This window comes from Monodelphis domestica, chromosome 1 (genome assembly GCF_027887165.1).
Source record: "Monodelphis domestica isolate mMonDom1 chromosome 1, mMonDom1.pri, whole genome shotgun sequence".
NCBI classification, from domain to species: Eukaryota; Metazoa; Chordata; class Mammalia; order Didelphimorphia; family Didelphidae; genus Monodelphis; species Monodelphis domestica.
This window is the reverse complement of record NC_077227.1, coordinates 150,180,552-150,195,439: the sequence shown is the minus strand read 5'-3', so window position 1 is coordinate 150,195,439 and position 14,888 is coordinate 150,180,552. Positions and strand designations below refer to the sequence as shown.

The window sequence follows — 14,888 nt, the reverse complement described above, 5'->3', positions numbered from 1 at the left end:
AACCCAAAGCAAACTTATGGGAGGATGTGGATGGGCAGGCATGTGTAGGTTACACTCTGCATTACCAGAGGGTCTGGTAGATCACAGGGTGGCTGAAATTAATGAATGGATAGGATGTGAGGGGTGACCTGGCAGCTGCTAGAGAGAGTGGGCTAATAAAATATGCACTCACTTAACCAACCAAGATTCAAATGCTGTCTTCTCTATTAAGAATCTGATAGACCCATCCTTTATAGTTTGATCCACTTTGGCAGTAGTTCACGTACTTATTTCTACAGATTTTCAAAATAGAACTGTGTTGGCTGGGTTCAGTAACATCTGCTTTGGAAGATTACTTCAACTATTGGCAGCATCCAAGCTGTGCTTCAAAAAGATCTTTGGGGCTGGGGTATATCCTTCATCATATTACTATATTTACTTGCCTTCTAATCCCTCTCCAGTGTTTTACACTGTAAGACAATGTCTCAACAAGGTCTCTTTTGTAGTTTTTCCTGTTTTTCGGTGTCACATTGCAGCTAGTCAATGGCCCATTTCTGTTGAGTTCAAGAAGCAATTACTGCTTTTTTTTTTCCTTCTGAGAAAGAGGAGTGGTTAGAGTAAGAAATTATCTACATTCTGATAATGTCTTTGCTTTGCTGAACATTTCATGAATCTTTCATTCCTGAAGTCATCCAGAACTCGAGTTTTCCCTTCATTTGACAAAAAACTTGGGGACAGATACAGTAGGATTATGAGTGATTTCAGAACTAGAAACATCAGTAGATAATCCCTACCCAATTTGACTATAAGATTACAACTGAAAAACATCTGTACCAGGATTCAGTGTTGCCACAGAATGAGGGAGCTGACATGTGATTAAAAAAAAAAAACAATAAGATGACTGGAGATTTGTGCTTATACAATCTATGCTGTACTTTCATTTGTGTACTCTTTTATTCTCTGTGGTTTTAATATCAATTTGGAGACAGTTGCCTTGTCTTTCTTTTTTTTGAATTAATGTTGTCTGTCTTAGCTTATAAAATTTGAGAGGGTAGATAGACATTGTTTCTAATTCACCCCACATATTTCTTAGAATTATTGATGAATTAAGATCCCCTGAGGCCCTAGTGCTCTGAAGCTTTTGGGGAGGAGGTGCCTCATGATTTGAAACATTTTAATAAAACAACCAACTATGATATCATGCTGAAAAGAATTTTTAAAACATTACAATGTTATTTAATGGAAAACAGACTTATTGATCAATTTCATGTATGTAATTTTTTGTTTTGTTTTGTTTTTTATATATAATCTATATTTTAGAACTCTTAAGTTACTGGAAATATCTCATGAGAGACAAAAATATGAGGCCTTGATATATGCATTTCTCTAACATTTTCTACTCATCTCACATCTTAAGAACATTTCCAGTGGTCCATAAGGAGCAGGGATCCGAAAGTTCCACAGTGGTTACTTTTCAGAAATCAAACCTCCAGATCAGTTAGTGGCTTTGAGAAGATGCTAGTGGAAGGAGCTGCTGCTCTAGACCCCAGGCTTCCATTCTTTTAAAGGGTAAATTCCAAGCCCAAGAGGGGAGAGATCCAAGGTACCTATGTTGCTCCATTAACCTTAGAGATCTTAGCACATATCTAATGTTTGTAAAAATTAGGACCCTTTTCACCTAGATGTTTAAACATTTAATAAAGTTTTGCAGGACTGATTTTAGATAGCTTTTCAAATACCTAAAAAAAAAAGTGGACAATGCCATTCCTTTCAAGACTCAGCCCAAAGTCCACCTTCTGCCAGTGACTTTTTCCATTTCTCGCCCAACCAATCCAGTGCTATTGCTTCTCCTTTCAGATTACCTTCCATATACTCTGGATGTTTTTTATATACCAAGTTATTTACATGTTGTATTCTATTAGACTGTATGCTCCTTGATGGGGGGGGGAGGGGGAAGAGGGACTCTTTTTGCCATTCTTTTAATCTCCAGCACATAGTTAATAATAAATGTTTGTGGACTGACTATTGGTTGACCAAGGTGCCACCTCCTACATGAAGTTTTTTTCTAATTCCCTAGTTGCTGGCACTCTCTTGGAGTGCTAAGCTCCCATAGGGCAACTGTTGTTTTTCATTTTCTTTTTTAGATACCTAGACCCTTCAACACAATAGGCATATTAATGCTTGTTGAATTGAATTATTTTCTTTACTTCTTTGTGAGCATCTAGGACTTAATATAGTGACTTAAAATAGAGGAGTTAATTTCATTTGTTTTGGTTATTAATGCAAGGAACTCCATTCTTATTATGAGTTATTTTTGTAGAAGGAAAGGCTGCCCAATTCACACTCATTCACATTGCTGTGTCTCTAAGTACTAAGCTGTGCCAGACCAGACCATTTTTTACAAGCTTTAACTGCTTAACTGTTCATGTTTGTGTTCATCTAGTGCCTAGTAGAAAGAATTCTATATTGATCATTCTTAGAACAGAGGACCCACTCTTATGTAAATGCATCCTGTCATATACTGCAAAAGTATTTGAGTACAAATACTTTTTCTTGTTAATATGTCAGCAATAGATTTTCAGTTTATTTTACAAAGCTTCACTAATCTGAGAATCATAGAAACCTCCAATAGACAGATAAATGACTCATAGAGTCCAATCCCCTGCCTTCTGGCAGGACTACTGTTAAAGTCATGCTCTGGAGAAGAGGTTTTAGGCATGAAACTCATTTCTTCTTCCTGTCCTACAGCTCTTAGTAAGATAGGATGATAGGATGTTGGCCTGCCTAAATAAACCCCACTTCAATAAACAGAGACAGCTTTGCCCAAGAGAGAGAAGGAACAGAAATATTTAATGAAGATTTTGAAAGCATATGGACTTTGAAGGAAATTTATAGCTCAGTATAAATATTTAAATCCATCCAAAACTGCTTCTATAAATTGAGGATATAATTCGTGGTAGTAACCCTAAAGACACAGACACAAATAAATAGGTTAAAATTAGATTCTCTCTCTCCTAGGATGAGTTACATATATACCTAAAGTCACACATTAATCACATAGCTATTAAACGAGTGGTCCAGGATTAGAACACATGTTCTATAGCTCCAAATCACTAAATCCATTTCTTCTGTACCATACTGCCTTTCTTAGATTTCTAGATTTTTGTGGACACGAGATAAATATTGCAACGTGGGAACTAATTCAGATGTTTAATTATACAAATGATTTGGGTAGAAAATGGGGTTTCTGTGTAATAGACACAACAAAGGCCATTGGTCTCTCTGTAAGGAGTTATTCCAGGGGTGAATATAAATAGGTATAATCTCCAGTTTACAAATATGAAATGTTCTAAAGTTGCTTGTTGGGAATCTGGGAATCATTTCCCCATACAGACAGTGCTATAAATGATAATGTTACAATATTAGCTCATAAAAAAGACTAGCAAATTTTCATAATGTCTCTCAACTGTTACACTGAGAGAACTAGAAGACTTTTTTGTGTACTAGTTATGTTTTCTTTTCTTAAGAATGTGTGGTATAACCAAGCATGGTGGCATGACTACAATCCCAACTACTGGGAAAGCTGAACCTGGAGGATCTCTCGAGCTTAGGAGTTCTGTGCTGTAGTGGGTCTTGATGCTAAAATGACATCAAAAGGGTGAGCCCCTGAGTGTAAAAGACAAATAGATTGTCTAAGTGGGGACAAAATGGCATACAAGGTCAGAAACAGAACAAGTCAAACTCCTCAGGTCAATCAGTTCAGTGGTATAGTTAAAGGTTTTTCTTAACCTGGATTATTGTATTTGTTAAAGGTTAAGAATAACAGCCCCTTTTGTTTATTCCCCTGTATAAAACTTTATAGGCAGTAACTAGGTGGCCCAGTAAATAGTACCAAGCCTGGAGTCCAGAAGATCTGAGTTCATATCCAGCCTCAGACAATTTCCAGCTCTGTAACCTCTGATTGCCTATCAAAAAAGGATCTCTTTGAAGAAGGAAATAGCAAACCACTCCAGTATCCTTGCCAAGAAACCCTCATGGATAGCTCTGGTCCTTGGGATCACAAAGAGTCAGAAATGACTGAACAAAAACAAATAAACCATATAAGGTCCATTATATTAGAGTCATTTCCCACCAGTTTGCCATCTTGGCAGAACTGGACCTCTCTTAGGTAGCTAAATGGTTTAGTGGATAATGTGTCAGACATTGAGTTAGGAAAACCTGAGTTCAAATTCAGCCTCAGACACTTATTGGCTCTGTGACTTTTGGTGAGTCATTTAACCCCTGCTTACCTCAGTTTTCTAATTTGTAAAACAGGGAAAAAATAATCCTTGCCTCCCAGAGTTCTTGCAAGACTCAAACAAGATAATAATTGGAAAGAGACTGGATCAATATGCATATATTCTATCTATTACAAATTTTTCTTGAAACATTCTCCTTTCTCATCTCTGTTTCTTATAATACTGAATTTCCTGTAAGGCTCAACTAAGAGGCTCCTTGCTACATAAAGCCTTTCCTGATCTCCTAGTAGATATAATTTTCTCCTCCTCACTATACTCCCTCTTCAATACTTTGCATTTACTTTATATGAATTCTCTGCATTTACTTAGCTCTGTTCATATTGTATCCCTGCAAGAGAATGTAATCTCCATGAAGGCAAGAACTATTTCTTTTTTTTGGCTGTAGTGCCAGCACTTTAAACATAGGAAGTCCTTAATAAATGATCTTTGAATTAAAATGAATATTTTGATGCACCCAAAAGACAAAGTTTAAGGCTTCTGAAATAATAAGGGGGAAAGATTGTTTTCTTCCTTGATTGGGTAAGTGGTATTGGTCCCTGGAGGCAGGAGAGAGAAAGACATCCTCAAGATAGTACCGACTTTGAGGCAGGTGTTCAGAATGAATCTTGGTCTATTACAAATATGAACAGTGCTTTTCTAGGGAAAGTTACTGGGTCTCAACCAGAGATGAGGACTATTAAAATGGATCAGGGAGTTGTTTTAAAAGCTCTCTACTATTACAAAAGGTATATGTTTTGTCTGAAAAAAGTCACTAAAATTGCTAGAAGATAATTTTTTTAAGCAAACACTGCTTTTGAGCTCCAAGGGCTGACAGCTGTTCCAGTTTTGCTTGGGGACTTTTTCACAATGTGGATTAATCAATGTTATGAACTGGGTCCGTGGGGTTTTGGGAATGTAATTGGTTTCAGATGACACTTTGCTAGTCAATCTGTGAAACAGCCGAATGTTGACACAGCTGAACAATTCCAGCTGTTTCCACTGGCCCCTTCCTCTCTCCCTGGACGCTACATCCTTTCCCTTTATTCTTGTCTGCCCTCTCTCATTGTGACTTTGCTAAACTAATTTGTTATCTTTTTTAATTTTCTTTTTTGCCTTTTTCTTCTCTGGGGAGGCACAGGTCCCTCTGTGCTGTGTTTCTTCCAGTGCGTTATTTTGGAAGTTTTATTTTTTCTCTTGCTATTAAAGTCTTCTAAATGAATAATGCTTTTATACTCCTTTTTGTTCTTGGCAATTACCTAGTTTGTTTGTTTAAGGATATGCAGCAACAAATTTGGGTCTTAAACAACTGCTTGGAATCAGTGACTATTCAGTGTTCAAGATGGATGATTAACCTTTTTTGAAAATACTGAAGTTGTACTAAGGCAAGATTGGAATAGACAGTACATGCTATTAGCTTCATTCAACACTTGTTTGTTTTAGATGTACTAGTCAATGCATTACTCTGAAATGGAAGTAGGGATTTAGGTGTCAGTATTACTGTTTAGAGAGCCATATGAAAAGGGGTTTGGGGATAAAGCAAACTACAGTCAATGAGTTATGTTCAGTATATTGAGTTTATGTTCTGTCCCAGGAATGAAGCCTAAATTGCTTTCAGTGATTTTTTTCTTTATCAGAGATTAATTTCTTTTTGTGTTTTAAGAATACTCATTTTACCAGCACATTGAACCAATGCAAGAATCATTTCAACACTTTCAAGTGCTGTGGCTGTTGCTCTTTTTATGACAGAATTACAGACTGTCAGAGTTAGAAGGGATCTCAGATACTTACTTGTCCATGATCCCCTTTGCAACAGATCTGACAAATGGCCATGTCAGTCCACCAATCAACTAATATTTCTTCCTTGCCCATCATGTGACAGTCTGAAGACTTGCCATGTGCTGGAAGCTTATTGTCATCCGAAACACCCCATATTATTTTGTAGTAGCAATAGTTGTTAAGAAGATTTTCCTTTCATCTAGCCTAAATTTGCTCTTTTGAAATTTTTACTCTGAACTCTTTTGAAATTTTTACTCTGAACAGAATTCCTGTGTTCCATATCCTGGACCTTCAAATACTTAAAAACAGCTGTTGTGTATACCCTATTTCTTCCCTTTTCAAGGTTAAACAAAGCAGAGAGAAAGACTGGGCAAATGTGAGACCATCCCACAAGCTAATTCTCTGTCAGGCAAAGCTATCCCATCCTTCTCAGATTGGTCATTAGATTGTGAGCTCCTTGAGGTCAAGGACTATCTTTTGTCTTCTATTGTATCTCCTGTACTTAGCACAGTGCCTAGCACATAGTAGGCACTTAATAAATGCTACTCTGATTGACTGTGTCTTTATTGACTTGTGATTAGCTTCAACCTTGCTGGATGATTACCCCATCCTCTTCTTTATTGTCAAAGATGCAGACACTCCCAAGGCAATCTAAACTACTGATACCGGATCTATATAGGCAAAGTAAAGGAGTCAGTTGAGCAAATATTTGGAAACTTTGAGCAGTGTACACAACTAGTGTGGTAGATTTAATATTAGAGGGAGGAAAGAAGAAAGGGAGGGAAGGAAGGTAGAAAGGAGGTAAGGAGGAGAAAGAAGGAAGGAACAGGAAAGTATTAAATATTAAATATTTACTATGTGCCAGTCACCATGCTAAACATTAAGATTCTAAGGAGAGAAGACAACACATAAAAGAGAGGGGAAGAAGGTAGTTGGATGTTCAAGGGCAAGGAGATTCCCAGGTACTGAGAGAAGAGTCAGAAAGAGAAGCATAATTTTGGGAAGTTTGATGGTCAGGAACAGATACAGAGACACAGGAGGGGAATGAAGGTTAGGTTGGGTCACTCCACAAAATGGAGACTTGGAGAGGAATTCACTAGTAGGGAATGAGGATGGACCTTTTAGAGGCAATGTTTCTAAGTTGAGAAAGTCACATGAATGGTTAGATATTCCAGAGGGAGGAGGCCTTAGGTTCTAAGGTTCCATGATGAGAAAGTTTAATTTGGAAGTCTGGGAGCCAGGGACATGGCCAGGAGGGGAATGCAATATTTCCCAAGAAAAAAACCAAATCATAAAAAAATTTGTTATGGAAATCAAAAGGGTATGGCAATTCACTGTGTGGAAAAGTATGAACAATGGAACCTTACAAGAATTGATGTTGAGACTTGTTCAATTTAACATGTCCATAAAGCATTTAGAATGTACTCAGTGAAATCTTCAAGTGTGCATATATCACTACTTCTAGTTGACCTCTAAAGCCTTTCAAGGGAATTAATAGATTTCTCTATATTTAATAATGTTTGATTCAGAAACTCCCAGCAAGCATTGATGGGCACAAACTGTGGGGAGATCTTTTGAGCCTCACCAATTGGCAAACAACTGGTAGATAAGCTTTACTGTAAGTGCCAGGGGAGAAATAAATCAAATTCTGCTTAGGTGGGGCATGAAGCTATCAGTTTTAATTTAGGAATGATATCATTGTGATCTGTGGTTCTCTGATGACAGTGACCCAGTGTGCTGCTATGAACAAAGAACCAAGAAAATGCTAGGCATAATTGGAAAGGGTATTGGAAACAAAACCAAAACATTATCCTATCCTTATAGAAACAACAATGATAAAATAGCTAACAATGTAAACTAGGGTTTGCAGAGTACTTTGCAAACTGTAACCACTAAATGTTAAACTAAACTACTGCAGAACATGAGACTTATACTCTCTTCACCCTCCCTTCCTAACCAGAAGGGGTGGGATCAAAATCCCCACTTGTCGTTCAGTTATTTTCAGTTGTATCCAATTCTTTGTGACCTACATTTGGGATTTTATTGGCAAAGGTACTGGAGTGGTTTGCCATGTATTTCTACAGCTCATTTTACATATGAGGAAACTGAGGCAAACAGGATTAAGTGACTTGCTGAGGGCCATACAGCTGATAAGTATCTAAAGCCAGATTTGAACTCTGGAAGATATCTTCCTGATTTCTCAATCCTAACTCTATCCACAGTGCCGCCTGGCTGCTCCCCAAATCCTCATAGACCTCTCCTATTTCTTCCTAGTAGGCCTGCAGAGAGGCAAGGTTTATACCTCTAGTCCTTCCTAGCTCTCCTTTCCCTTATTCCTGGTCTTTATTGGCATTTTGAGACCCAAAATAGAAAAGGAGGCTTTACTAAAGCCAGTGTTCACCATCAGTACTTATAATAGCAACTTGTTCTCAAAGAAATCCAAGTGAATTACAAGTTCAAGTTTTCTAGTTCTACTTGTTGAATCAGTTTTAGAATAATTCATAAGGGAAAGTTCAGGAGGAGAGCCCCTCTAGGTGCAAGGGGAAGTTTTAGGAAGTACACTCCAGAGATAAAGAAAACCCCTCAGGGCCATCTTCTATGGTACAGTCTGATAGCAAGTAATGAAGTGAAAAAAGTCCAGGCAATGGACTTGGTTCTGCTCCTTTCACTCTACATCAGCTCCTGGAGGTTGTTCCAGTTCACATGGAATTCCTCCAGTTCATTATTCCTTTCAGCACAATCAGTATTCCATCATCAACAGATACCACAATTTGTTCAGCCATTCCCCAATTGAAGGGCATCCCCTCATTTTCCAAATTTGCCTTCACAAAAAAATGTGGGTATAAATATTTTTGTACATCTTTTTCCTTATTATCTCTTTGGAGTACAAACCCAGCAGTGGTATGGTTGGGTCAAAGGGCAGGCAGTCATTTAAAGCCCTTTGGGCATAGTTCCAAATTGCCTTCCAGAATGGTTTATCAATTCATAACTCCACCAACAATGCAATAGTGTCCCAATTTTGCCACATCCCCTACACCATTTATTACTTTCCTTTGCTGTCATATTAGTCAATCTGTTAAGTGTGAGGTGGTATGTTAGAGTTGTTTTGATTTGCATTTCTCTAATTATAAGAGATTTAGAACATTTTTTCATGTGCTTATTGATGGTTCTGATTTCTTTATCTGAAAACTGCCTATTCTTGTCCCTTGCCTATTTATCAATTGGGGAATAGTTTGATTTTTTTGTACAATTGATTTAGTTCCTTATATATTTGAGAAATTAGACCTTTGCCAGAGGTTTTTGTTAAATTTTTCCCCAATTTGTTGCTTCCCTTCTGATTTTGGATACATTTGGTTTAGTTTGTACAAAACCTTTTTAAATTAATGTAATCAAAATTTCTTTTGTTACTGTTGCTACTCGCACCAGTGCACAAAACTTCTAGGTGCATTGTGCCCTGTATATCTTCCTGCTACTTCTCTTTCATTGCTACCTTTCAACCATTACTCTCTCCTACTCCTGCTGCCTCTCTTTGGCAGGGCTCTTTCCCATTCCCAGTGTTTCCACATCCTCAGTCCCATACGGCTTCAAAGAGCTGCCCACCACCCAGGCCCACATTCTCTGGAATTAAATGTGGCATAATATTTTTGCTTATGCAGCAAACTACATCTTCCAGGGACTATATGATTAGTTTCTGGACTCTATCAGTGAGTCTCTTCATTCTGATTAAGGAGGAAAAATCAGTCTGGTGATGTAAAAAAGAACTAGAAAAGAGGCTACAGTCTATTATTTCATTTGGTCTTCGTAACAAAACTCATCTGTAACACGGGAAACTGGGGTTAAGTTACTTGGCCATGATCATATACCTAAAAATTGTCAGAGGTGGGATTTGAACTCTTTTTTTTCCCTGACTTCAAGATCACTATTCTTTATAATACCTCAATGAGCCATCTGCATCTGTAATACTGTATACAGTTCTGTTTACTGCATGTAAAGAAAACCATAATGTTACTTGCAGGCTTACATAAAGACAACAAAAATGATCAAGAGGCTGGTGCGGTAACCCTATTGAGGGCAAATCAAAACAATTAGAGCTTTTCAATCTGGAAAGATGAAGGATGAAAGAAGCTGGGATCAAAATCTATGAAAGCACAAAGGGTATGGATAGGGTGAACCTGGACTTGTTCACCAAATCCTGGAATACTAGAACTAGGGACTTTTTAAAGTTTGAAAGAGGTATATTTAGTACAAGTAAAAGGAAGTAGGACATTACACAGTGGGAAATAAACTTAGGAAACTGTCTACCCCCAAGAGATGGTGCTAGCTAAAAATTAAAATAAGTTTAAGGGTTTAGATAAATGAATGGATGTTATATCTGTAATGGCTTATTAAAAGAAAGTAAGGATGACTAGGGGAAGGAGACATCATTAACCACTTATGGTAACAAAAATTCTTCTCTCAATCATCCCTTGGTGCCGCTGTCAAAGACTTAATAGGGAACTCAATTCAACCACCAACTACATTCATGACACTGTGCTAGAGCTTGGGGATACAGAGACAAAAATGAAACCATCTCTGCCCTTCAGAGTTGACATTTTCTTAAAGAGACACAAGTATATAGATAGGTAACTACAAACTACTAATTTGAGGAGGGAAAAATACTACTAGCTGGAAAGGAGGACTAGCAAGTATTCTTATAAATTACAAATGGGCTGAACATTTCAAGAAACTAGAACTTCTAAGAGGGAGGTAATGAAAGAATACATTCCAGTCCTGTTAGGGGCCAGAGGTGGAGGTGGGATTGATTCCCTCCTCAGACCCTTACTTGTGGGGCCCTGAGCCCCGCATCAGTTTCTGCATCAGTTTTCTCATCTGTAAAATAAAGGAATTAGATTCTGTCATCTCTCAAGTCTCTTCTAGGGAAGAAATATGAAAAAAATGAATAGACAGATAAGAGTAGAACCAAGAGAGCGAAAAAAAAAACCAAAAACCCAACAGTATTATGGTCCAACCATACTGGACTCCTTGTTATTCCTCAAATGTCAACCCATCCCCTGTCTTCATGTTAGACCTTGGGGGGTTGTTTGTCATCCATGACTAAAATGTTCTCCCTCCTACCTTCTAGAACCTTGGATTTTTTATTAGACTCAGCTCAAATGTCATCCTGATCTCCCCATCTCTAAGTGCCTTCTCTAAGATTACTTTACATCTATCCTGTACATACTTTATATGCACATACATATGTATATATGTTTCTCCCCCATTGGAATGTAAGCTCTTTGAAGGTAAGAATTATTTTTGCTTTTGCTTTTTTTCTTGAATTGTTCAATGCTTAGCTCAGTACCTGACATATTAGGGGGCACTTGAATGCTTGTTGACTGATTATAGAAAGAATCCAGGAGTGGTAGAGTAGGGAGGTGAATTACAGTGTCAAAAAGAGGTCAAGAAGGATGGGGACTGATGAAAGACCATCAGATTTAGCAGTTAAGAGATCATCCGTAACCCTGGAGACAGCACTTTCAGTTGAGTGTTGGGTCAAAAGTTAGATTGAGAAAGGGTTGAGTTCTCAAAAGGGCTGAAAAAATGAGTGGGAAGTGAAAAAGTGGAGTTTGAGAGAGAAGATGAATTTTTTTTAGGAATTTGTCTGTGAAAGGAAGAAGAGATTTAAGGTTATAGCTTTAGGAGTAAAATAATCAAAATGTATCTGTGTATGTGTATGTGTAAATGTGTGCATGTGTGTGTGTTCAAAGTATAAAAAGACCTAGAAACATTTTATTTATTATATTATTATATTACTCCCATTTATATTTTACTTAATATGTTAAATGTTTGCTGCTAGGAAAAACTAAGAAATGACCTCTGTCCTCATGGAACCCTCTGTCTAGGAAGGAAGATATGGTATATATATATATACATGTGTACTATTAGATTATATATATATAGAATAGCTACAAGAGCAGAATAGAATACAGTAAGGGCACTCAAAGGCATAGAGTCCTGTACTGGGTCAGAGGGAAGAAATTCTATTTTTATTTGGGAAGAATTGGAAAAGACCGGGAAGATTGTTTTGGACAAATTGGCATTTAACTGCTTCTTTAAGGCTGGGTATTATTTTAAAGGGCAGATTTGTAGGAGGAGGGAGGACATTCCAGGAACAGGGAGAGTCATGAACAAATTTGCAATCAGAGGAGCCTTGGATAATGATCAGGATAATGAATGGTCTAGTTAGCAAGCTAGCACATATAGAGGAAATGATGTTGAGGAATGTATGGAGATATCAGTTTTTTAGAATGTCTTAAATGCTAATTCAAAACGTTTGAAATTGATTCTATTAGGAAGGAGGGAACCACTGAAGTAATTTGAACAGAGGAATGACATTTAGATCAATTCATGTAAAGATCAACTTGGCTTCATTATGAAGGAGAGATTAGAAAGGGAAGATATTAGAAACAAGGAGTTAGGAGATTCTGGTAATGAAATAGAGGGTCACTAGGATGTTGGCAATGGGAAAATAATTATAAAAGTGGATAATAAAGAGATTACAAGGATAGAATCAACAGGTGTGGATAATTGATTTTATGTAGGAGAGAAGAGTCACTTAGCCTGGATTGTGAACCTGAGGAATAATTGTATCACTGAGAGGCATAATAACACGAACACATTTTGGACACATTAAGGCTATTGGCTAGCAAAGAGGAGATGATTATATTAAGGCCAAGAATCATATTTCCTACATTCTTATGAAACTTGGCATGACTTGTGTATGAGTATAGAACTAAGAAATCATTATAAGCCTAGACTTTGAAATTCAATCACACACTTAACTAGGTGTTTGTGCCCTTACCATTCTTCCTCCTCTTTGTTTACTTCCTTCCCATCTTCATTTTCTTCCTTTTTCCTTCTGCCTAATCCCCCCAAGTTGCATGGTTCTACAAGGTCTTTGCTACTCAGCTGTCCACCATCTGCCCCAGAAATGGCTTCTGGTGAAGCTGTAAAATGTCTTGAATGCTGCCAATTTCTTAGTGAATCCTTAAAATCTTTAAACAAGACCATGTGTTTGTGGTCTTTAACTGCCACCATGACCAGTCCATACACATATGCTGCAAAGACCAAGACCATTTAGGGCTTCCTATGGTGCCTGTCGCCATAATATCTTTTACCCTGAAATAGTTAAACACTGTTATTGGTGGGTAGAAATGTACTCTCAGGTTGTATTTTTAGTTTAGATGATTGCTGAGTAAACGCCTTCAGGTGGGCTATGAATCCTATAAACAGATGAGAAATCCCTGCAGCTAAAAACACAGAGTTAGTAAAAATGTAGAGGCAAGTAACAACAACAAGAATAAAAAGCCCCAAACATTTCTTTCCATGACAACCAAATAAGACAGGAGGAATTCACCTCCACTGGATTTCCACTGAAATACTCCTTAAGCAAAGTGGAAAAGCACCTTAAAGAGGGTAATGTGCAAGTAATTGAAAGAAATTACCTGTGTGTGTGTGTGTGTGTGTGTATGTGTGTGTGTGTGTTCAGAGAGAAGCAGTTTGATTGAATTAAATCTACTGGGATTATGCTCAGGCCCTGATCTTAAAAGCAACTCATATACTATCCAGAGGGAACTAGTTATATATGTTGCCCATTCAGAATAATTCTTCAGTGGGTTCAAATCTGGCCTCAGACCTTTCCTAGCCATGTGATGACCCTGGGGAAGTCACTTAACCCCCATTACCTAGTTTTTACAGCTCTTCAATCAATACACACTTATTGATTCTAAGATGGAAGGTGAGGATTAAAAAAAAAAACAACCAATAGTCAGCAATAGTACTGAGAACTGAAATTATTTTCCCAAGATGAGGACAATGAGTGCCCCTAGTATTGTGATTGTACTGTGTGGTATATTTACTTCAGCACTCTAGATTTCCAAACCATTCTGAAGCTCGCATTGTATTTCTGTGACAACTTGGTGTTCAAATTCTTCATACTTGATGTTCCTGAAAAAATAAGTAGTTTTTATAATTTTTAGAAGTTTGGAGTGGAAGTAGAGAATATAAAAAGGAAGAGGAGGTGAGAGTGCAGTTCTACATTGTATGAAATACCTCAGAGCCAGAGGTAATTCAGCTTCCCAGACACAGGGCAATGCAAGCCTGTGGAGAAGGATGAATTTATGAACATCTATCGGTCTCTCACAGCTCAGAGTGAATGAATAAATGAATGAATGAATAAATGAATGAATGAAAAATTCATTTATTAAGCACTTGCTATGTGCCGGGCACCATGCTGAACACTAGACTTGGACAAAAACAAAAAACAAAAAACAAGCAAGATAGATAATCTTTTGACTCCAAATCCAGGGCTGTTCCTATTAAACCATTCTGCTTTAGGAAAGGTATAGAGAAGATCAGCTTCAATTAGTTTATCCAGTTCTGGAATACCAGAACTGTATACCTCCTGAAATTTGAAGGAGGCATATTTAATGCAAATAAAAGGAAGTAGGCCATGACCCAGTGGGGGCAAACTTCAGGAATTCACCACTCCCAAGATATGGTGCCAGTTGAAAATTGATATAAATTCAAGATATCAGATAAATTAATGGATGTTGCATTCATTTTTATTAAAAGAAAAAAATATATATTTATTTAAAAAACCATCTATCTCCTTTAAAATGCCCTTTAAAATAAACAAAAGTGGGTGGTTAGGTAGCAGAGTGGACAGAGTCTCAGGCCTGAAATCAGGAGGACCTGGGTTCTGATCTGGCCTTAGATACCATTTCCTAGCTGTGTGTCCCTGGGCAAGTCATTTAAGCCCAATTAATTAGCCCTTGCTGCTTTTCCTCTTAGAAGTGTTATTAAAAAAGAAGGTAG

General features: G+C 37.5%; 1 protein-coding gene and 1 long non-coding RNA gene across 5 annotated transcripts in view; both read left to right on the top strand.

Moving 5' to 3' along the window:
- RORA (RAR related orphan receptor A) overlaps positions 1-14,888 on the top strand; it is an 898,340-nt gene that overhangs the window by 178,776 nt on the left and 704,676 nt on the right. The window lies entirely within an intron of this gene.
- The window catches only part of LOC130457860 (uncharacterized), a 70,095-nt gene that overhangs the window by 42,613 nt on the left and 12,594 nt on the right, over positions 1-14,888 (top strand). Inside the window, exon 2 of the long non-coding RNA XR_008917110.1 lies at positions 1-14,888. This exon is cut by the window's left edge and continues 26,780 nt beyond it; it is cut by the window's right edge and continues 12,594 nt beyond it. This is a non-coding gene — a long non-coding RNA (uncharacterized LOC130457860).